Source organism: Anguilla anguilla, chromosome 1 (assembly GCF_013347855.1).
Source record: "Anguilla anguilla isolate fAngAng1 chromosome 1, fAngAng1.pri, whole genome shotgun sequence".
Lineage (NCBI taxonomy): Eukaryota > Metazoa > Chordata > Actinopteri > Anguilliformes > Anguillidae > Anguilla > Anguilla anguilla.
The window spans coordinates 17,471,504-17,494,165 of record NC_049201.1 but is presented as its reverse complement, the minus strand read 5'-3'; the positions used below and the strand labels follow the sequence as shown (position 1 = coordinate 17,494,165).

The window sequence follows — 22,662 nt, the reverse complement described above, 5'->3', positions numbered from 1 at the left end:
GGGGGGCGGGGGGGGGGAGGAGGACCCCGCTGGCTCGCACGAGCTGCTGAGAGCAGGCAGGGCTCCGATAAGACGACGCCTCTAATGCATAATGAGCCTTTTAATTGCCCTCCCCACAGCCCAGGCGCGCTGCCTCTGCCTGAAAGTGATAAAGAAGAGAGACGACCCAGTTGGTCACCTGTGATTGGCGTCTATGTGTTTGAACAGCTTTAGGTGAGTGGTTCCTATCAGCTCTCTCTCTCTGACGAGGGGGCCAATCGCCTGACCCTTTCCTCCCTTTCAAGCGGAGTGTTTGACCTGGCCGGCCAAGATAAGGCTACTGCCATGTGCCAGAGCCTGCTTTTTCAAACCTTTTGTTTGCTCCGCCATATCTTTAATAGTGGTGGGATGAGGGGGCAGGGCGGGTTGTGTGGTCAAGGATTTATGAATGTAAACCCCTTGTGCCTGTAATCCAGGCTTTGTATGCCAAGCTGTTTGAGATGGCTCCTGATAAGGTCATGCAAATTGTGCAAAAATTGGTGAACGGTTAGGTATTTGTCATAGTTCTGTAATGTGTCAGTTTTTGTCTGTTTCTTCAAATGCAATGTATTATATACGCACTTCTCATGTGCAGTTCATGGTACTGAAGAAGGAAGAAAAGACTGAAAGCGTGCTTCCATAATGTTTTATTATCGTTTCTCTGAAAAGGTCAGGGTGGAAAAGGTCTGAATAAGAATAATGTGGATGCTGTAGATCAGCCGAGAACTAGGGCATGCCCTCTCCCCATTGCATATATTTACATGCGGAGAAGCCGCTTCTCTTGGAATGTGATATTCACGCATGTCAAAGTGAAATCTCAGGCATTGTTATTTCTAGCATATTCACTTGTCAGTGGTTCAGGTCAGCTAAAGTGTGTCAGAATCACAGTGACTCCAACGTGCTAATGACACAGAAACCACAGATGAGCCGGTACAACTCCCAGCATGCAACCACCGGGCATGGACTCAAACAGAGCAGCGTTATTATCTAGTCCTCTGATAATGACGTTGCCGCGAAGCTACAGGGGAATATGGCGCATGCTTTTCCTGAAACCTGTCACATCTATGTCCAAATCTTTTTTTTAGATGATCCGCGAAGCCAGCTCTACCAGGGACTAAGGCATAGGCCAGCGATGGTTGATGAGACGTATAGTGTCATGGCTGCAGAAACGTTCTGCTCTGGATGGTAAGCAAATTTTCTTTTTTTCTCGGGAATCCAGGCCCTTTACAGATCATACTTTTGTGTGGGATTTTAAATAGAAATGGGGGGTTTAAAGCACTTTCCATGCTTCATGTGAGGCAGCTGTGTTCATTATTTCCCTTTGCCACCGAGAACTGGATGGCAAAAATGACTCTTTTATGCTTTTTCCACTGACATCAATGTTACATCAATATTAAATGCATTATTAACTTTGCCAATGAGAAGAGAGAGAACAGATCAACGTGTCAGTGATCTGTAGCTTAAATGATGGGGGGGGGGGGGGGGGGGGGGTAGTAACTAAAGCCAGTGAGCTGATGCAATTTTATGGGAAAAAGAATGCCCATTAATGACATTTGACCTCTTAGAGCACGCTTCCTGAAATGAAGAATCTTGTTCTCTGTCATTGTCCAACTGTAATCGGTAATGCACCCATTTCCTGTAGTTAAGGCCTGCGGCTGGACTGTTACTGTCAACCTGCAGTTCATCATCCTATATTTGTCAATGTCTGTCAGAGTCGAAGTCAAATCCACTGTAATTCATTCAATTCAGGAAATTCATTTAAATTGAAGTAATTCATTTAACAAAATGGGCATGGTGTTCTACATGGAAGTTTCAATTCATGCATTGCAGTTCAATTCATTTTCTGAATTGATTCTATAAAAATGGAATTGATTCCAACTGCCTCTTTCTGTGTGGGTTTGCTTATGGCAGACACAGCTGTGTACCCAGAATTCCTTTTTAAAAGTTTCTACTCTGCACCTTTGTTTTATTGGAAAACCTGTATTCCTTTTTACAATGCTACGCTGCCATTCTAGAAATTCAATCTGAATGGATAACAGGCTATTTGACCAACCTTCAGGCTCCGCCTGAAGCTGGGTTAAACCAAATGAAATTGTATTCCACTCCATCAGGGCAGTTCCACTTACACACAGATTAAATATGGGGTTTTAATTCATGGTTGAGACACCACTATACCCTTGAGCAAGATAATTGTTCTTAATTGGAGTAATTATGTTGAATTGCAGTAAATATCCTTGAAAATGGATTTTATGTTAAATGTAAACTGTGTGAATTGGCTTGTATAAGGTTTTTTTTTCCCCGAGCACACAAGAATGAAGGTGTTTTAAAGCAGGTATTAAACGTGTCACTCTTCAGAGAGCATGAACACAAGCTAATTGAAACAATCGTTATCTTGTGAATGTGAAAAGGAGCAATGGTGCATTTTTATGGGTGCCTGTAAGGTACGCCTCAGTCATTTTAGCTGCAGGTTAATGACAGCAACCCTCTCAGCAAATTTCTCTCTCTATGCCGACCGTATGATCACTGATCAAAGCGTCGAGGCGTGATTGGGGGGAGGGGGGCTCCCTGCCTGGAGTAATTGATTAAAATTGCCCCTGGAAGCCAGTTTCTCAGCATTTTGGAAGATCAGAGGAGGTGTCCCCTTCTCCGCTTCGTCTCGTCTCTCTCCCCGTATTGATTAATCAATATCAGGCTTTGTTTCAGTGGATTTATAAATTCCCTGACTTTTTTCACTGGGAGCACATCAGAGCACAGCCCTTTTATGATGTAAACGGGGCTTACCAGTTTGGAGGACCAAGCAATAACATGAGCTTTTTGATATCATGATTTGTGCACACAGCCTTACTGAAGAGACATAAACTCAAATCCGATAATTTGACGGCTTCACGCCATATTACATGTTCTTAGTGGTAGCGATACTTAAATGTGTGTTTTGCGATCTTGGAAGCTTAATTAGCCTTAGTTAAGCATAGTAGACATTCGTATAGAGTGCCAGAAAGTCAGGCCCAAGAACCATTTCTTTTAACAGGGAGTACATTAATATTACGATGAAAGTTTTATAATTTCTTGAGAAAAGATATTAGATGAATGTTTGAAATTATTCAAAGTTATTAGGGAATAGCATTTTATTCACAGCTCTGGATAAGTGATATCACTTACCTACAGAAGTTGCGTCAAAGCAATCAACTGTAGCTTGATGAGACAGGTGACATCTGAAAGATTTGTGTAAATACGACCTGAAAGACCCATTTAACTGCTCATCAGAGGACCAATGACTCAGTCCGACAGAGTTGGCACAATATTCGTAGCCCGGGTGTCTGCTGTCTGCTGATATAGATGAAAATGTGGCTGTATCAGTCACATTTGTTAAGGACAGTAAATCTATTCTCTTTCATTCGGTTATGCTCTATGCTGGTCTGATAATTGTGGGTCTACGATCCTGTCAATCGATTGCACGCTTGAGCCCTAACAAATATATAGAAGCCCTTATGTGACACATTATGTATAAGTGGCCATTAGAATTTGTGTGTTTGGAATATAACCATCATTAAATCAAATCCCTTAATTACCAAAATACATGTGAGTTATAGGACTCCGGGATTGTAGTTCATTTTCAGGAGGCAGAACCAAGGTCTTCCTAAATGTTTCAGATCATACGAAGGTGTTATCATCATAACATTTTATTCTGTGTCCTTGAGGTGGTATGTGCCAATAGCTATGGGATATCCAGAGAACAATGTGTACAGACTCGGGCTGCTCCGCTTTCCCTGATTTATTAGCTCCCCCCCACCTTCCAGAGAAGGTCAGGACCTTGGTGGAGAGGCATAGCAGGAGCTACGCTTGAGTTTGGTCAAAGCAGGGGTTTTTCTCTTCGACAAAGAGAATCCTTGATGTGAGATTTTGGAGAGCAGAGTTTGGAAATAAGGCATATTGCTCTTCCACCAACATGTTTGCTACTAGGGTGGTGTAGAGGATCTCTCCCAGCAATAACCCATTGCACAATCCCCTCTGTCTCTCAGAGTGGGCGACAGGACATGGAGGAGATAGCATGACCATGGCTTCCATCACCAAAAACACCCAATTGCAATTACCAGACAAATGGTAACATTTTTTTAAACCGTTTTTCTTATCAGCTGCCACAATATTTTTGGAAAAATTCTTATTCATATTTATCTTCCTATTCCATAACTTAACCATATCTCCATGAATATTAATGTTTTATTTTGTTAGCTAGCAAAGTTTTTGTAGCTACAGCAGTGGCTATAAAAAACGCTACAAAATGCTTTTTTATCACACCACTTTATAATTATCTATCGTGTCTCTTGATTTACAACTGTATTTAGCAGACATTCTTATCCAAGGAATCTTACACCATTTACCTTTTCACAAGAAATACGTTTATACAGCAGGAAATTCTCTGAGGCAATGCAGGTTAAGTACCTTGCACACCAATACAATGGTAGCACCGCAGCTAGCCATCTGGGAATTGGAACTCCAACCTTTGAGTAACTAGCTCAGTTCTCTAACCATTAGACCACACAGTACATTTTTCAAATACCAGTTTTTGTGGATGGATAGTTATAGATGCGGCTGGACAAAGGTACAACAGCAGTTGAAATTGAACCTGCACCTGTCAGGTAAGAAGCCCAGCTCCCAAACACTGTGCACCACTGCTGGATATACTGCATAACACTCATTTGCTCATTTTTTACTGAAACTGGTAGCATGCTTCTACATAATATCCTCTACTTGTCTGTTGTGTCTCATCCTTTTTCATCTGTATGTGAACACACACTTCCCTAAATCGGTTCAATGCTACATGTCCCTTTCTATATAACTTTTTAAAAATATAATGCACTTAAAGCTGTTATCGCTGGATGTATCACATTGCATTGAAACAACGTGAATTTTATGGGAAATGGGAATTTTACTTAAAATTTATGATATAACATGAAATGGCAGAAAAAGGAAGAGTAATAAATAAATTGCCAGCAGAAAAAGAATCACATAGTTATTTTATTTGAAACGAGAGATATGCTCAACCTGGGCTGGTATTAGACTTATAAAAAATGATATTTTACAGTCACAATATCCAGTGGCTGACTGTGAGTTGAAATAGAGGATGGAATGCAAACAGAGGCTGAAATCTTACCGTTATACATACAATTTCTTAAACTCTTATCCTTTACTTTTATCTATTAAGCAGCATGTCGGTTATCTTTATCATTCATGCCCACTGACCACAAAGAAAACGTGTCTCAGCAGTTTTAAGTGCAGGTACAATATCACATTTTGATTGATAAGAGACATAAGGTGACCTGAAACACACCAAAAGCTGTAACAAACACACCAATCACAGTATTATCAGGAGCAGATTGTGGAGTACCACAGGGCCACTTTGCTGTTCAGTGGCCGTTACAATGATTTTACCAAGCTGTTCAGTTTTACTGTCAATCACAAATGTGTAATGCAGGTGATGATGGTGCTATGTGATGAATTTTGTCTCAGTCCCGAGGACACTGAAGAGATCTTACTTCAGGACAATCATTAATAACAGTGAATACAGTTGCATAATATTGATAATACATTTAAGATATTGATTTAAGTTAGGTGCAGTACCTTCTTGTTGTAAAATCATCAACTAAGAAAATAATAAATACGTGTGTGTGAAATATTCTGTGCTTTTTGCATCTGTGTTTGGCAAATTTATTAATTTTGTAACATCAGTGCTAAGTCAACATTGCAACACATAACTAGTTGGTATTATTCTTCATTTATGCACATTTTTATATATGTCATTTATTTTATTTTTTTACTTCTATTTTTTGATCAACATTGGATTGGGCATTGTTTATTTCAGCAAAAACTAAATTATGACTCATTCATTTGGGTTTTATGACACAGACCACCAATCTTACACTGACATTGCTTTCTAACCTTGGTTATACTCTATGGAAATACACCTGTGGTCCCAAAGGAATCCTGCTTGCGCTCAGTAACAAATTCTGTCTCATTACTTTTTTGCAATGTATGCCATCCATCAAAAGTGTCAATGTCCTTGGGTTTTGAATTAAAAATCGTATTAGTATGTTTCTACAGTTGCCATCTAGAACAATGAATAAACCTAGAGGTTTGTTTAGTAGGCTTAGACACCCACTCCAACACGAAAGAGACAATCAATTAAAGATAATTGGAATGCAGGTAAACAACCACCCACTCCATATTATTGCACTAATTTACTGTTTTTTGCATTACTCACAACAAGATTGTGATGATCTGAATGGTTTTTCACACCCCATGAGAAGTTAATGCATGGACCCAATTCTGTCCTTTCCCTTTTAATTTATATTTTCAGGTACTTAACTAGCACTGAATGTGTTCATACCTTTTCCTGGAAATCATTGTCATAGCAGAAGTGATTAATTATTGGACCCACAGTATATTCTATGAATTTATTTGTTTTGTCTTTCTAATCACGAGGTCAGTAATGTGGCACACATCCATTAAACATTGCACATAATTGGAGAAATATGTCCCCAATCGTTTTGTTTGTACTTGGCACCAATAATCACAGCTTGCAGTGGTATTTAAATGCTTTGTTGTCTTGGCAGAGTCCTTTTTCAAGACAGCTTAATTTTAGGCATTACAGTTATTTGCTGAATATATTCAGGTTCAATACCTTTCTCAAGGGTTTCATTTGAGAATAAATATGGAGCCATTTCATTTCAAGCTGCTGCCCCTGTACATTATGCAAACTGCCAGCCAGATTACTGCTTTTGGTCTTCATGATCTCCTATACCACAGATAATTCCTCCAATCAACTTTTATCTTCACATATGACTTGGGAACCCTTGACAGATAACCATGATTAATCACTTCTACTGACACGAAACGGGCACTCTGGTCTGAGAACATTAATGTCTGACAGCTGTTTGAGATGACTAGCTTAAAAATATAGCACTGAGGTAAAAGAGAGGGGATTTTTCACTGGGTTTGATTTATCCTCAGTACAGCCTCCTGACTGCCCCCTGCCCCCCACTATCTGAAAATGCAAATGAAGAAGAAATGACTAAAAGCAAAGGCATCATGCTCAGTGGGTGATGATTTCTTTGGTATGATTCATACGGCACGATATCATCAGCTTATCAGACTGTGGCCTCTGTTTTCACTGCTGTTTTTTATTTTTATTTTCGGAAATTCCTGGTAGAATAATTACCATGGACATTATGTTCAAATAAAAAAGAAAAACATCAGAAAAGTCTGAAGCTTGGCAGAAATCAGTGCTGAAACAATTGGATATGTTTCTCTGAATAAATCAGCTACATAGCCACCATCATGATCCAAAACAAAGCGCTGTGATGCCTTTGACCTTTAACCTCCTCTGCTTTCTGCTGAATAAGGGTAGAATTTAGAGATTCATCCAGACATTTACTCACTCACTAAATTCAAATTATATTGGCTAAACAAAACTAGCAAAAATCTGAATAATTTAAGTACAAACACTGACGCAGTGTTTTTTCTCCACAGAACATGCAAATACTTGATACTCAGTTGACAGATAATGGAGATTTGGGGTTCTACAATTAGACTCATAACCAACAGCCCATACCAGAAAGTGTGTTAGTCGGTATTGATGGTTAGAGAAGAAATAACTCTTATCTTTGAATGCCTTTGTTCTTTGTGCTGCCTATCCGACCATTTTACTATATATTTCAGTTCCCTAATTGGTTCAACTTAGAGGAACATCTGTTCCTCATTACAAAAATAGCACTAGCCCCTGCTGTTGCCAATTTTGGATTCTCTGCAGTAATTGCTGGGCAATAATGGATGTATATTCCTTTCCCATTTATGCAGACACTGTCAGTGTTACAATGAGCATCTCCTCTGCAGTTGTCTGGAGTCCTCTCCAGGCTGTTACATCCAATTTTCTGAACGAAAGAATTTGTGAACTGGCTTCCCATTTTTGTTATAAACAAATGTAATCACTGTGCTCTCTCTGCCCACAGTTGCACTGACCTGCATTTTCACATGAGGAGTGCAATTTCACACTAGGGACATTGCAAGAGGGACTATAGGACACAACTTAATCTCCAAAAGTAATTTAGAGTTGTTCTCCATACACAATAGCGGGCACTCAGACCTTTTTTTTTTTCTTTTCTTATTACAAAAATCGAGAGAAAAATAAAGCACCATGCCCAAATGGTATATCCAAGATTACTCAAAAAGCTTTCTGTGTGGAGTTTCCATGTTTTTCCCATGTCTGTGTGGGTTTCCTTCAGGTACTCCCACCATTTAAAGACATGCAGGGTTGGTTAATTGGAGAGTCAAAATTGGCTTTGGGGTATGAATGTGTGAGCACATGGTGTGTGTTCCCTCTGATCGATTGTTACCTGTCTAGAGTGTATTCCTGCCTTTCACCCAATGTATGTTGGGATAAGCTCCAGCCCCCACAACCCTGACCAAGAGTAAGCGGTTTAGAAAATGTATGGATGGAAGCAAGGTGGTATAATGCCAATTATCAGGAGGACAGTATTGATCCAGGAAGCTATAGTCCTGCCAGTTTAATTTACATGACATGCAAAATATTGGAATTACTAGGGACAGAATTATAAATCATTAAAAATTATTCCTTGAAAAAAGTATTATCTTAGGGGATCACCTGTGTGGTTTTTACATGGGAAGATCATGCCTAATAAACGACTTGGACTTCTTTGTGGAAACTACAAAGTGTTTTGCCTGAAATTATATTTATTGTAATTTTTCATAATATTGCATTTATTATATTTTGGACTTAGAAGTAACTTCAGAACTTATTTCAGAGACGCATTGAAGTTGACTCTGAAGTCAAATACAAACAGTAACTGTAAGGAGTGATTTTATTTGAGAAAATGATAGTAGGAAGTAGGAAGTTCTAAGACATATGTTGAAACAATGAAAAAACTACAAAGAGCGGCAACTATGGGTCCTGGTATGAAATGTTAAACTTAGGAAGAAAAATTTAAGTACTTACTATCTTCAGGCATAGGACATTGAGACACAAATTGGATGAGTGTGGTTAGTGTGATTTTGTGAATATGGTATATGGAAAACTAAGGTAAAAAATATTTCAGGCTGAATACTTCTAATAAAACATGGGGCAAAATTGGCATTGTCTGGATTCAAAATAGATTGTTGACATTGTATTGACATTGCCCTTAAAATGCACCAATTGACAGCCCACAAGACCGAGAGAGAAAGCACCAAGAAACAATAAAACTGTTCACACCCTTATTTTTCCACGATTAAATTAGACTGAAAATTGAACAGCAATATGTTGGTATTGCTCAGTGAGAGGATGGCCCACGGCAGCACTTCAGTTCTGCCATGAGCATTGCAGATTTTAATTTCTGGCCTGCATTTCGTCATATCATTTCCTTTATTAGCTCACATAAAATCTGTGTTTTGAAAAGTTGCCTATGAGGAGAGAATCGCCTATCACTTAATGGTCAGCTCAACCTTTTTATTAGCGCCTCACCTTGGCTGGTCATAATTTACTAAGTTTCAGAAATGACCAAACAATGTTATCTAGACTGCTTGTTTTGCCTGTTCCCGGCAGGTTGTAAAGCACAACTCACAGGCAGACCACCAGTCACGGCCATTTAGGAAAAACCCTGACATTCACCTTGACTGAACCCGTGAATGATTTTGCAATGGTCAGACTAACTGTGAGAGGTGAAACTGATCTCTTTAAGCGGGAGAAGAGGAAATGAATGGCCCCTCTTCACAGTTGGGGAGTTCTTCAGTATCTGCATTTTCAACATCACTGCTCAGGCACAAAAAGGCGATGTTGGAGGCACGAGCCCCCTTCTCTCAATCAGAAGGGCAGAGGGAATATTTCACACCGGTGAAATATTGCAGCGACTGTGCCTGAGTGGACGTGCCGGGTGAAAGATGCCAAGGATTAAGATTTCATGACCAAAGCTACAGCTCAACAGAAAGGCTGTTACACTGCTACAGATGGATGACAGCAGTGCATCAAATGTTTTGCTGATTTAAATAATATAAATAATGGTAGAGGTTTATGTAACGCTGACTCTACAAATCTATACTTAAAAGGAGCTGACAAATATATTCTGTAAATTACGCAATGCACATTTTAGGTAGCCATATTAAGTGGAAAAAGTGAATGCATACATTTTCCAAAATCAGGGAAGCATGGTTCCTCCATGCATTGACTTCGGTATGCAGTGGAATATTAGAAATTTCAAATTTATTTTACGCCTCTGTGCATTATTACCAAGCTATCATTTCTGAAGAAGGTGTCGGACAGATCCATAAACATAAAAAGACGCGGCTGGAAATGCAATATGAAGCAATAAAACCTATTTTAAAAGAGCAATGAGAGAAACCCTAGGTGCCACAGCAATGAAAAAAGGTCTATTGACTGTGTAGCAGCTCATCCCATAAACCACTCTGTGCACTTTCTTACAGCCAGAAATTAATCTCCTACTTTTCTCTGAGGGTGTAAAAGTACGGATGATTCAGGTTTATAAAGACAGTCCATTGGGTGGTCATGGACTCCCACCCTTCCATTTTTAAGGTGTCATTTATTAAACAGATAAAAACAATGACAAAAATGTGAAATGCTGGGTATTGCAGTGAAATTTATACTATTTCTGCCACATGCTCTAAAGAGAACAGTGAAGAAAATGAAGATGAACCACAGATGCTTTGATTCAGCTTGGATCAGAATTTTCTAAAAAGTGCACGTCAGGCAATTTATTGTTAATTGATTCTTTTACGGATCAAAGATGCCCTTAATATGTATGAAAACATTATAAACTGGATACATATTAACCGAGAGTATTAATGCCTTTTGGCTCCAGGTATAAGGGGTTTTCATTTTTTTAGCTTGCTGTTCTTTTTCTAGGGAAGCAAAAAGCTTTCAGACGTAGTTACTTCTTTATTACTTCTTCATAAGTGAGATATCAAAGGCATAAGCTATGTTTTCCAGCGAGGATATCTGCACTCTTAATTGCACATTTTTTTAACTTCTCGGAATTTAATAAAACTGAAGCACCGCAAGTCATTTTTTTCCCGACTGGGAAACATAACATTTTACCACATGAGAAAGACTGAGCATTATCCTTTTGACATGGCGGTGCTACCTATCTTTGAGTTTCCAGTAGCCCTGGCAGGTTGATCATAGAGCAGGAACATTCCTCTCTACTCTGCACAGCTCTATTTGATCTTCACAGCCTGTGATGTCATGCTATTTGCATAAACTGAAAGTAAAAGGTTCTCTCTTCATCTGCCCTACACATGGGGACAGAGTCCTCTGTACACTCACCCTGGAGAAATGTTCTCTGAGTGAATCTGTGTGATGGACGTCTACAGATCATCTGTTTTGACGATTTCAGTTTACTTTGGTACACCTCTATAAGATTTAAAGCCTTCTGCTGAACCAAAAATAATATCCACTGTGTGTGTGTTGCACAACCAAATCTCATTACCAGTCTAATAAATTGCCATAACGATGTGTTGATCCAGATCAATTTTTCCAGAGGACTCATTCCAGTTCCCCAGCCTCACACATGTCATTACATATAAATGATTCCTCATAGGAGCCTGAAACAATTACATAAGGGCCTGAGACTTTTTGATGACAAGAACAGGCCATTCAGCCTGTCCACATCCCATGTACTGCATGTTCATAAAAAGAAATTATCCCTTACATCCAATTTAAATAAAATGATATCTTTGCCTGGTTTGCACTGCTCTTAAATTAGCTGTGCTGCTGTAGTCCAACCTTTCCTTCCTCCTTCACTAAATAAAATAACAACATGTTCCTTGACAGTTTAAATATTCCTCGCAGCATTTCTGAATTGCTTGACAAAATTACAGTTGACATAATATTTATTACAAAACATGGTTACACTTCAATAAAAAAATGAAGGCTTGTGAGGGCTGAGGGCTTATCATTTTCATTACCCCTATCCTTTTGGAGGAATTTTGGGTTGAATCTTCATTGAAAATGAATTTCTTCAAGGAAAGTACGTAGCTTTTCACTAGTTTTATAGTTGTATCATCAGCATGTCTTTATCCACTATGCAGTGGTAGAGGGCTGTTTTAGGGAAGGGTGAGCTAGCTTTTCCTGCTGACTTTTAATTTTACACCTTTATTCTCAGTTCACAGCCTGTGATCATGTGAAACACATAGATGCATAATGTAACTGGTAGTGCTTTGCATTTGTAGGAGTATATTTACAATGTTTTTCTGCCTTTCACCCACTTTCACTTTCACTCACCCATTTTTCTTTTCACCCACAATTTGAAATGGCATATTATGATTGTAGCCTTGTCATATCATTGCAGCAGTTTCTGTTCAATGAGGAGGACACACACCAGAATGCATGTCTTCTTAAATCTGTGCTGGTAGCTTCTGATTCCTCTCACTCTCACTTTACCACCAGCTGAGCTATGCAGTTACTGCCCTGAAGGCCCACAGAACTGGCACAGCTAGGGCAGGCAGCATGCAGGTACCTGACTGAGTTGCTATTTATTGATTAGGCAGGGAATATCCTGCTGTCCAAAACTCCCTCCTTTGGCAACACTGTGGTCAATTATAAGTGCCTCATGGGACTCCCGGTCACAGTCAACACTGCATAATTGTGCTTCGATCTAGACTGTGGAAGCATTAAGAACAAGAACAAGCTGGAAAAACAGCTAGAAAAACCACTCATGATGGCTTAATAGAGTTAGAGTTTACAGGTGGGGAGGCTCTGTGCAAAGGTGTGCTGTGACAGTTTTACCAGTTTCAAATGAAATGGGCCCCAACGAGCAGAGGGGCCCCAAACACCCATGATAATTTTTGAAAAATGTTAATAGTAAGGCTCCATTTTTAGGCTAGTCTCTGATGCAAGCTTGAAAGAACAAACACAATGCTTTCAGTTTTTATGATTCAGCAATTACTTTTTAAGCTTTTGGTAGTGTTGAAACACCAGTGTTCTGTAGGGCCTAAGCATGTGGCTGGTGGGGCAACAGTTAAAGGAGAGGAGAGGGCCTCATGATAGAATTCTGAAACAAGCTCTCATGGGCCACGGAACGTCTCTGGGTTTGGGGATGTATGGCTAGGGGCATATTAGTCCATTGAGTCCAATTAGGAGACTGCATCTAAGCATGCAATAAGGTAGAAATTCCCAAGACATCAGGAATGGGGGGGGCAGGACAGTAGAATAAGCTTGGGGCAGGAACAGGGCCACCTCTGGGAATTGGTACATGACAACTGATGTCTCTGCAAACAAAATCTAAGAGAGGGAAGGGGATGGCACAAAGTGAGGAAAATAACTGGGAAGCACTGGGAGGATTGTCTAGCTGTATCAACAAAGCTTCACTTTGTCGCAATAATCAGCAAGAATCTGCCCAGCCAGGTCCTCTCTGTGTGGAGATTGCATGTTCTCCCCTTGTTCATGTGGGTTTCCTCCCGGTATTAAATGCCTGTTATGTGGTATTCCAATGTGGCAGCCCACTGCTCCTAGTACCTAGTACCAAATTCAGAAGACAAATTACCCCACAGGGTCAATAAAGTAGAAGCAAAAGTTCACTAAAGTGTTGGTTGGCTCTTGTTTCACTGGTTCAGTGAAACAAGCTCTGTGAACAGTTTTTCAGAATTCCTTAAGGATATTCCTATCATATTGTCCACTTAACTTTTATTGGGATTAATAAAAGTACATGAGATAGCAATGCTTAGGATGTTGAGAGGGAATGTAGAGAGACACATATTTAAAAAGCTTTACTTGAGACTGACAGCAGGTTTTCCCTAGGATAGAGATCCCGCCTGGACTCAGACAAGGAGATGCAAGACTTGAGCTGGCATCCGCGCCACTAATACAGAGAAAAGTAGAGCAAAAACTCTCTGGTTTCATGAAGAATTAGAAGTTATACATTTCATAGACTGTAGCTATAATGGAAATGACAGGTAGGTGTTGAATAATTGTCTCAATCCTGCATGACATGAGGTTTTCATTATATGCTTGAGAATAAGCAATTGATTTTCAGAAGATGGACTGGTTGAACTACCTGCCTATTCATGCGCTGAAATTGATGAAATCCCTCAGTTCAGTATATCACAGGTTTATGCAAAATGTATGCTTTGTAATTAGGTTGGTGGGAAAGCTTGGTTGTAGCACAGATTTTATAATGTACTAACCAGATGGGCATTCATTCATTCTGTTCATCTTTACTTTTTCTTATCTAGTGGAAATTTAAGTTGGTAACAAATTCCATTGTTTCCAAACATTTTCTGCAACTGTATTGAATGTGGTAATACATTTTCAAAAGGTGCATCAAACTGCTATGTTTCACTGTTAATAGAAGAGAGACAGAACTATGAGTGTTAAGAATATGGAACTGTTTGGTCAAAAATAGATCTATGGTAGTTGTGTTTTTAATATGCTGTAGGTACAAGGGCCTAAACACAATTGAACTGACTCTCATACTGTTTGTATGTAAAATCATTGATCTATTCATTCACATGAGTAATAGCCTATGTCCTGTCCCATTTCAGAATGACGCTGAGATCTTTTTTCGCTTTTCAAGTTTTCTGTGCCGCACTTCGGCTGGTATACAAGCTGTAATCACTAACATGGGTGCTGAGAGGAAGCGAATGACACAACGCATCCACTTACGTGTCTGCTTCACCTATGGTGTAAATGAAGCATAACTGTAACAGGAAAGTCTCAGAAATGACATTCAATCAGGCGTAATGTCAGCTATTGATGTTGCTTGAAATGATGGAGCATATGCAAAGAAAAGATGGAATAATCTTAAATGGAGGGAAAAAAACAGCCACAAATTCGACTCAGGCATCAGCAATGGGTGGGGCCCTCCAAAAAAGCAGACATGATAATAATATAATGTTAGGTATGACATGAAAGAAATTGTCCAACAAAGTATTTAGTCAGAATGCACTTCACTGACATCACTGAGGCACACATTGAAAGTAGGCCATGTTAATTTACCATAATTTACAAACATTGTTTGTTTGCTTCTTGTGAATTATGTGGGTATGTTGCAAATAGCCTAAGGCTAGACCTTATTTCCTGTGGCATTAAATAAATTCCAATCTGATTCAGCACCTTGGAGAATTCCATTGCCACTGGCTTTCAAGTACCATTTAGGGGAGCTGTCCAAGGCTCTGAATTGAACTGCTACCCATATTCTACTGCTATGTTGCCTGTATCCCATAATTTCTCTTGCAACGTGGCCTTCCTAATATTTTTAGAGTGTGGTTCTCACCCAGTTTCATCTTCGAAAAGTTTGTATTTGAGGTATAAGCACAATCTAAACTCAAAAGGTCATGTTGTCAAGTTATCTCCTAATATACTGGTCTTGCTCACACATATACATTGAGAAAGTGCTGATTCAACAACATTCACTGGAAACTTTTCTGTGATTTTACAAGTGATTAATTTTAGCATGGCACACACAGTGGTCCAAGAATAATCATGACTAAAAAAGGACCACAGCTAATGCATCTGTTCAATATTTCTTGGAACAACTTGCTCCCTCAAATTCATAGAACTGGACACTTTGAATCAAACATCTTTATAAAATAATATGCTTGGGCAAATGGGAGAAGGAGAAAATATTTGTCACCATACAGTGAAACAGAGAGTTTTAATGAATGACTTAATTAATTAATCAATTCATTAATTCATTCATTCATTCATTAATTTTAAATAGTCCTAGCTATGACAGTTGGTTATCAGCAATTTCACCCATTGCATTGCATCGCTTTTAAATAGATGGCACCTATTTACTTCCAGGCATCAGGTCTGGAAGTAACAATCCATGCTAATTCCAATCATCCTTTGAATCCTGTATTGCGTTCCATTCACATAAAATTCAGCATTTTGGTGATGGTATGTAAGTAGATCCCATAATGAAAATACGTATGACCTAAGACAGCATACAGTGTTGCTATTTCCCTGGTAGTGCAGCTGTGTTCTACCCACAGTGGGTGATTTCTGAATAATAGATATTTTTTTTCTGGCACCAGCAATGGCTTAATGGGCGCCAACGCATCACAGTACTTTTTGCGGATTCCATCCCTCAGTGTTTGTTCTTAAGGCAGATTTATGATGACAACGATGATGATTATTATTACCTGTGCAAGATAATGGCTTGAAGTATAAACGGAAAAGAACAAAAATGTGTAATACCTTGCGCACTTACAATGTGCTTTGGTAATGGCAAGTGTTCTCACTATTTTAACACAATCCATTCAATATCCATTCTAACCTACCAAAGATTAACACTGCAGAATGAGCTCAGCAGAACCAACACTGGCCCTTACCTTGGGATCACACGGGTGGAAAACAGCAGCCATATTGGAGAGGCCTGAACTGAACTGAACCTCTCTTGAAATGTTTTCAGTGCGTTCCTCTCTGTTGCAGTGGCCCCTCATATCTCAGTAGACATACACACAGGGCCCCTAACCTGGAAGGCTCAACATGACCGTACTTAAAGTGCCTCCAACTTATCTTACTGTGCCTGGGCTCAGAGTTTTCTCCGTTTATGCAGACGCATAAGAGTTAGCATTTTAAAGTGGGTTAACCACCCATTAGCCGCAGCGTCTGTTTATGAAAGTCATGGGAGCGGTATCATTTGGAAATATCCAGTGGAATGGTTTTTCACCTGGGACTGCTAGGAGAAGGCAGATGAGGTGCGATCAGCCCCCCAAGCCGCCCCCCCCCCCCCCCACCCATCTCTCCTCCACATGTGCTGTCTGGCTCCTGACATTTGCAATCCGACAGCGCTGCAGGAACAGAGCTGTCAAATCCCATCTCGTCTGCTGCTACCTCACTTACACCCAGCGCGCCCGCCTCCTGCACCCTCTCTGGGAAAGCGAAGCGCACTTGGGGGAATTTTTCAGGTTTGCCGAGAGTGCTGTGTTAATGCATCCATTAAACAAACACTAACATAGTCTCCCCTCAGTCTCCCCTCAGTCTCGTATGCAGTACGGCCTCTGCTAGATGGGTCGGCATTCAGCCACAGTTTCAGAAGTGTGTGAGTTAGCAGTGCTTACGTCAGCCTTTGAGACAGGTGATGGAGACAGCAGAAAGGACAGAAAGGGTCATTGTCTGGGATACGGGGGTATCTGGTTTCGTGAAGCATGAGTGAGTGAAAGTGCTCTGCTGCCGTCACCACCCTGTGCAGTGTCATGTGACCTTCCCTCCCCCATGCCACTCGGCTGTCGGCACTGAGAGCAGCTAAACCCATCATCAGGCAGGTATGTGTCTGCTAGGGTGGGGTGTGGCAGGGCGGGGCGGGGCGGGACTCAGCGGGAAGGTTTGAACGCCACCATGTGGGTGTCATTCATCAGCCACTCACTCTGGCATCCCGTCCCCTTCCATCTCTCTCTCAAGCAGTCATAGGAGACAAGACCACCAATATCATTAAAATGTCTGGTCATTTGATCACTTTCTCAGAACTGGTTCTGATTAAATTTACAAAACAATGACTGCGCCATTCCTGCTGGAGCAAAGTTCCCCGCAATTAACCGCAGTGAGTGTATGAGTCAACGTGAAAGTGACTCATTCACAGCTCTCGCATTGTCTCACAGAAACACCGCAGGACTTAGACCTCGTTGAAAAGTGCTACATTGACTTTGTGAAGTTTTCGGTAAAGGTGAACAGTTGTGAACATTGCCACAGCAGAATGTAAACTGAGCAAAGAGCACAAATGCAGAGTAAATCATACGTTTTAGTCCCAAAACACTTCACAGCGCCACGCCAAATACAAGTCAGGAAAAATAAGTAGTTTTACCATATTTAAGAGGGAGAGAGACACAGTGGGAGATGGACAGATAGGGTGGTGTGCTGTATGTGTCATTCCTTTTCCTGGCAAAGATTCTGAACAGAGGACACAGTATCCCTAAATCTTGGCAGTGCCACCTCAGGTTCCCACTATACATCAACAAAATCCCTACTTCCCATCAATTGTGCCTTTTGCTCCAAACAAACATTGGTGAAGCCATATTTATAAAGGCTGCTAGTGTGTGCATGTTTATGTGTTTCTATTTGACTGCTTGTGTGTCAGTGTGTGCATGTGTGTGTGCATGTATGTGTGTGAATGCTACTTTTACTTTCTGTGTACTAATTGTGTGTGTGTGTGTGTGTGTGTGTGTGGGGGTGTGTGTGTGTGTGTGTGTTTGTGTTATTTGTATTGTATATAAAAGACTATGTCATAATAAATAAAGAAGCCACAATGGTTCCGTGAAAGCTTTTGAAAACTGTGGTTTTGTGTCTGTTTCAGGGCCCTAATGAGATGGACCTGACTCATTATCCAGCAGTATCTGGACACGACTGCGCCTGGAGACCCAGTCTACCACTTCACAAGGACCACAAATTACACCAGCTAGTTGGGCACTGGGAACGAGCTATTATGAGTTTCCACAGTTTAATGGCTCCTCAGGGAGTTTACTGGTACCAAATACCGTGTCAATAACCTGGCAGTTATTGAAACTCGTTTCAGCTTGACTTTGTGCTGTTTTCATTTAATAACTGGAATTGGAGGAGTAAAGGAATTGGAAAATTGACAAAACAGGAGTTTGACACGACACCAGATTAAAATATGCATTGCATGGAGTTGACAAACATGGTGGCATAAGAGGACCACTTATCATTACACACAGCCTAATTAGCTTTGAATTAGCTAGTTAAATAGATCATTACGAACCGACCAAAACAAAAGCTCATATGGGAGACATGCAGCTGCTCTGAAATAATTTTAATTATTATTAATCTTTCATTAAATTTGAAGAATACAGATGAATATAAGATTCTTAAGAATATGCCTTATAAATGCTTTGAAGGCATTTATAAGGCATATTAGGCACAAATTTATTGTCCAAGTATGAAATAGAATGTGTGGGTGACAGTTGGAATATCTAAAACGGCCTACCATTTTTACACTGTAGAAATCATTCATGTCTGCTGTTGCATTGTACTGTGCTGAGTTATGTGTCAAGTTTTATAGTGGGAATCACATTTCTTCTTACAGCCACATCTCCACTGAACTGTCAATGTGACCATAAGATAAACCTGAGGCCTTCAACGCCCATAGGTCAGTCTTCACTGAAAGCCAGAGGAAATTCAACAATGATTGACATCTCATTAGCATATGTTTGTCCTGGCTGGGTTTGGCCATGTACACAGTGTATATAAAGTTCCATAATATGTGTGTGGCTAGAGATGTTCTCACGTCAGATGATACAATTATAGTGAAAGTTTAAAAAGAGGCAATGTTTACACAGGTCTAATTTACAGTTATACATCTCCTCATTCAACCCCTACTATCCTTGAAAATTGTAATATTGTAATCTATGAACATTGCTTATTGGGATTGATATATAGTGCAGTCTGTAAACACTTGGGCAGTCTTTTGTTGTTTCTGCTCTGTATTCCAGCACATTGGGTTTGAAATGAAACACTGAATAAGAGTGCAGACTGTTAACATTTATTGACTCTGAAGCACTGAAGAAGGTCATACACTGCTGAAACGTCTGCTTAGTATCAGCTTTTGCCACCTTGCACTGGTGCACGCTAGCATGATAGTCTGCACAATAAACAAGTATGTATTTTTTTCTAGATATCTCAGCATTTGTTTCTTTCTTGTTTCTTTCTACTTTTGCATCTAACAGCGTGTGAGTCCCTATTTCCCGTCTGTTGAATTTAGCATTTTTGGGGTACTATGACTCTCATTGACATTCATTAGTTTCTCATGTTTAAAGACAACAGAAACAGACTGCAAATGCAAATTCCACACCTCAAATTAACTCTAGACCTTTTTTTGTATGTGTGCATGTACTAATGATACAAAGATACACAACTGGCCAAGAAATCAATTGTCCAATTACGTTTGCTCCCCTGAAATGGGGGTATTATGTATAGAAAGGGCTAGAATTCATAAACGTATCACCTGATATGGATGCTAGTACTCTCAAATTAAAGCTGGCAATTGGAACTTTAACCTGATATGGATTGTTTAATTTCAAATCCAATGTTCAGGAGTACAGAGCCAAAACCACAAAAACGTGTCACTGTCCCAATACATTAAAAATATATTTAATATATACTGTATAATACAGTATGCAATTTGCCATTTATTTCATTTGGATTTAGTGATGTATCTTTGCATAACAAAAAATGTGAGAAATGCCTTACGATTGTATATGTTCCTATTCATTTGTTGTTATTATTGATCAAGACAGTTTCAAATGGTTAATTCATGTGTATCATGGTGTGTGCGTGTGTATGTGTGTGTGGGATGAGGGGGGTATATTAATTAACCTGTCTCATATTTGCTTAACCTGTGGGAAAATTAGGTTATAGCACTGCTTCTCCTGACTACAGAATAAATTGTCTTTGGCACACAGCCTACAGAGAAGTCGACTGTGGGATATTGAGACTCAGCACATTGCACACCATGTACCCTTTAAAGACCTACATTACTTAATTACACACTAACTGATTGACACTGTATTTACCTTAAACTGACGTTTTGTTGTTTTAATTACTCGGGTTTGCTTGTCATTTTGAAACCAGTTCTCTAACGGTCCAGGACTTCCTGCAGTACCGTTACCCTCAAAGGCCATTCATTAATAAGCAAGAGCTATATGGGATGCTGAGCAAATAAAAGTGTGATGGAATCAAATGACACGTTAGCTCCTAAATGTCAGAGATGCTCTGATCTTAACATATTCAAAAGATTGTCCTCATTAAACTGAGGTCATTGCTGTAAATATTGTAAATTTTGATTTCGCGAGTCTCATTTTAAACACTTTGGAATAAATTTGCATTTTTAATTTATGTTGTGTGGAAGTAACAAAAGCCCTGATTTCCATGGATGTGAATAGAGCTTGTGCACAAGGCCTTTGAAATTAATTCCATGCAAATTAAGTTAGGACATTTGATATATCAATTATCTCATCAAATTTGGTTTAATTTAACAGATAATATAACTGATTTTTGAACAGTATCACATATCTCAAGGTTCAAAAAAGTGTCACCATTTTCTTTTTTTTCCAAATGTTTGACTCGGCTTTTCACTATGCACTAGCGCACATCCAAATATACACTTGTAAAAAAGAATGTGAAAATAGACTGGGAGAACGCACCTGCAAATGTGAAACTGCCAAAGTACAGTTGCAAGAGCTTTCAGTCCCTGCAGCAAGTTAACCATCCTTCAAATGAAAACCTAAAATCCAGTGGGCACGGAGATTGATCTCTTATGCTGTGGGTGAAGTTCTTTAAACTGGGCCACTTTGGAGGTGAAGAGGGATTTTTTTTTCACAGTAATTACTAGATGTGAAGCGGCAAGTAACTTGGGGCAGTGCCAGGTGGGCATTGTGCTGTTGCTGCAGCCCAACAGAGACCTGTCCTTGGCACTGACACTGACAGACCGCGCCCCCAGACGGCCCGAAGTGCCTTCTCCGCCCTCCCTCTCTCCGTGCTCACTGCTTCAGCATCATAACACATTTCCTCTGACCCGAAAACCCTGTGACCTTGCACCACAGTGAGTCATCACGAAACGTCACCCAATTTCACAGAAAACTGGAAACTCACAGTAATCATGCCACTCTACCCGTTAATAACATGAATAATCTATCTTTAGGGTTGCAACACAACAGATAGCTGCCTTTCAAATGAGATAGAAAGGTTTGAATTCTATTTGCCATGTCATCATAGCTGATGAGGGAAAAAAGCTGAACACTGGACATCCGAAGGACGTCTCTACACAAGTACTTTCTGAAAATAACTAGAACAATTATGAATAATTGAAGTGAACACTTGGTGGTGGATATGTGGTGCAATGAAAAGTGGTGCTGTTTTTTTCCCAGGTTATCTGTTAACGCCTACACTGGAGCCTTCTCTCTGCTTCATTGCCTGTGTTATCATCTGTTGAGAGAAACGCATTGAAATGTATTAACCCTTGTGTTCTCGTCAAATTATGTATGTACCCTGTACCTACAGGGTCAAAAACGACCCACCCTTGTGGGACCCCCGGTGATAATGTCTCTTCATTTAATTTTAAAATTGCAATCAATATTTTTCATGTAGAAATGACCTGTCACTCATCAATAAATTTGTAAATAACCGTTTTCCTGCTTCAGAGTCCAGAGAAACTCACTAATTCTTCCTACAAAACACACATCATGGGCGTCTCATGACTTAGCCTGCAGAGCACTGTCCACATGCTCATTGCGAGCACCAACGTTTGAAGTTCCAGTCCGACCGCTAGACCTTTGCTGCACGTCACTCGCTCTGTCTCGCCTGTTATTCCTGTCTCTCTGCACTACCGTGTCCAATAAAGCTGAAAATCTCATAAAAATATATAATAAAAAAAACACTCATCATAATTGTTATTTTTCTGTAATAGATATGTGGAGCTTAACTATGATTACGAATTCTATGTTTATAACTGCTGGGGTAAAAAAGACACCTAAAAGAATCTTTGTACCCTGATGGTGTGCTGCTTTTATAAAAATATAAAAAATGCAAAAAATGGCAATGTTTAACTTTTATAATGGTAGGGCCACTCCAGGAAAAGTCATCAATCCTAGCCTGTGGCACCACTTCAGAGTATTTGCACTTTGGTTGCT

The 22,662-nt window shown here is 39.9% G+C and overlaps 1 long non-coding RNA gene across 1 annotated transcript; it reads left to right on the top strand.

The window, feature by feature from the left end:
• Window positions 1-34: 34 nt before the first annotated feature.
• LOC118211352 lies at window positions 35-21,943 on the top strand. Its single transcript, XR_004761996.1, has 3 exons — window positions 35-213; window positions 1,104-1,203; window positions 18,315-21,943. It is a non-coding gene; the product is annotated as an uncharacterized LOC118211352 (long non-coding RNA).
• The last annotated feature ends 719 nt before the right edge of the window (window positions 21,944-22,662 follow it).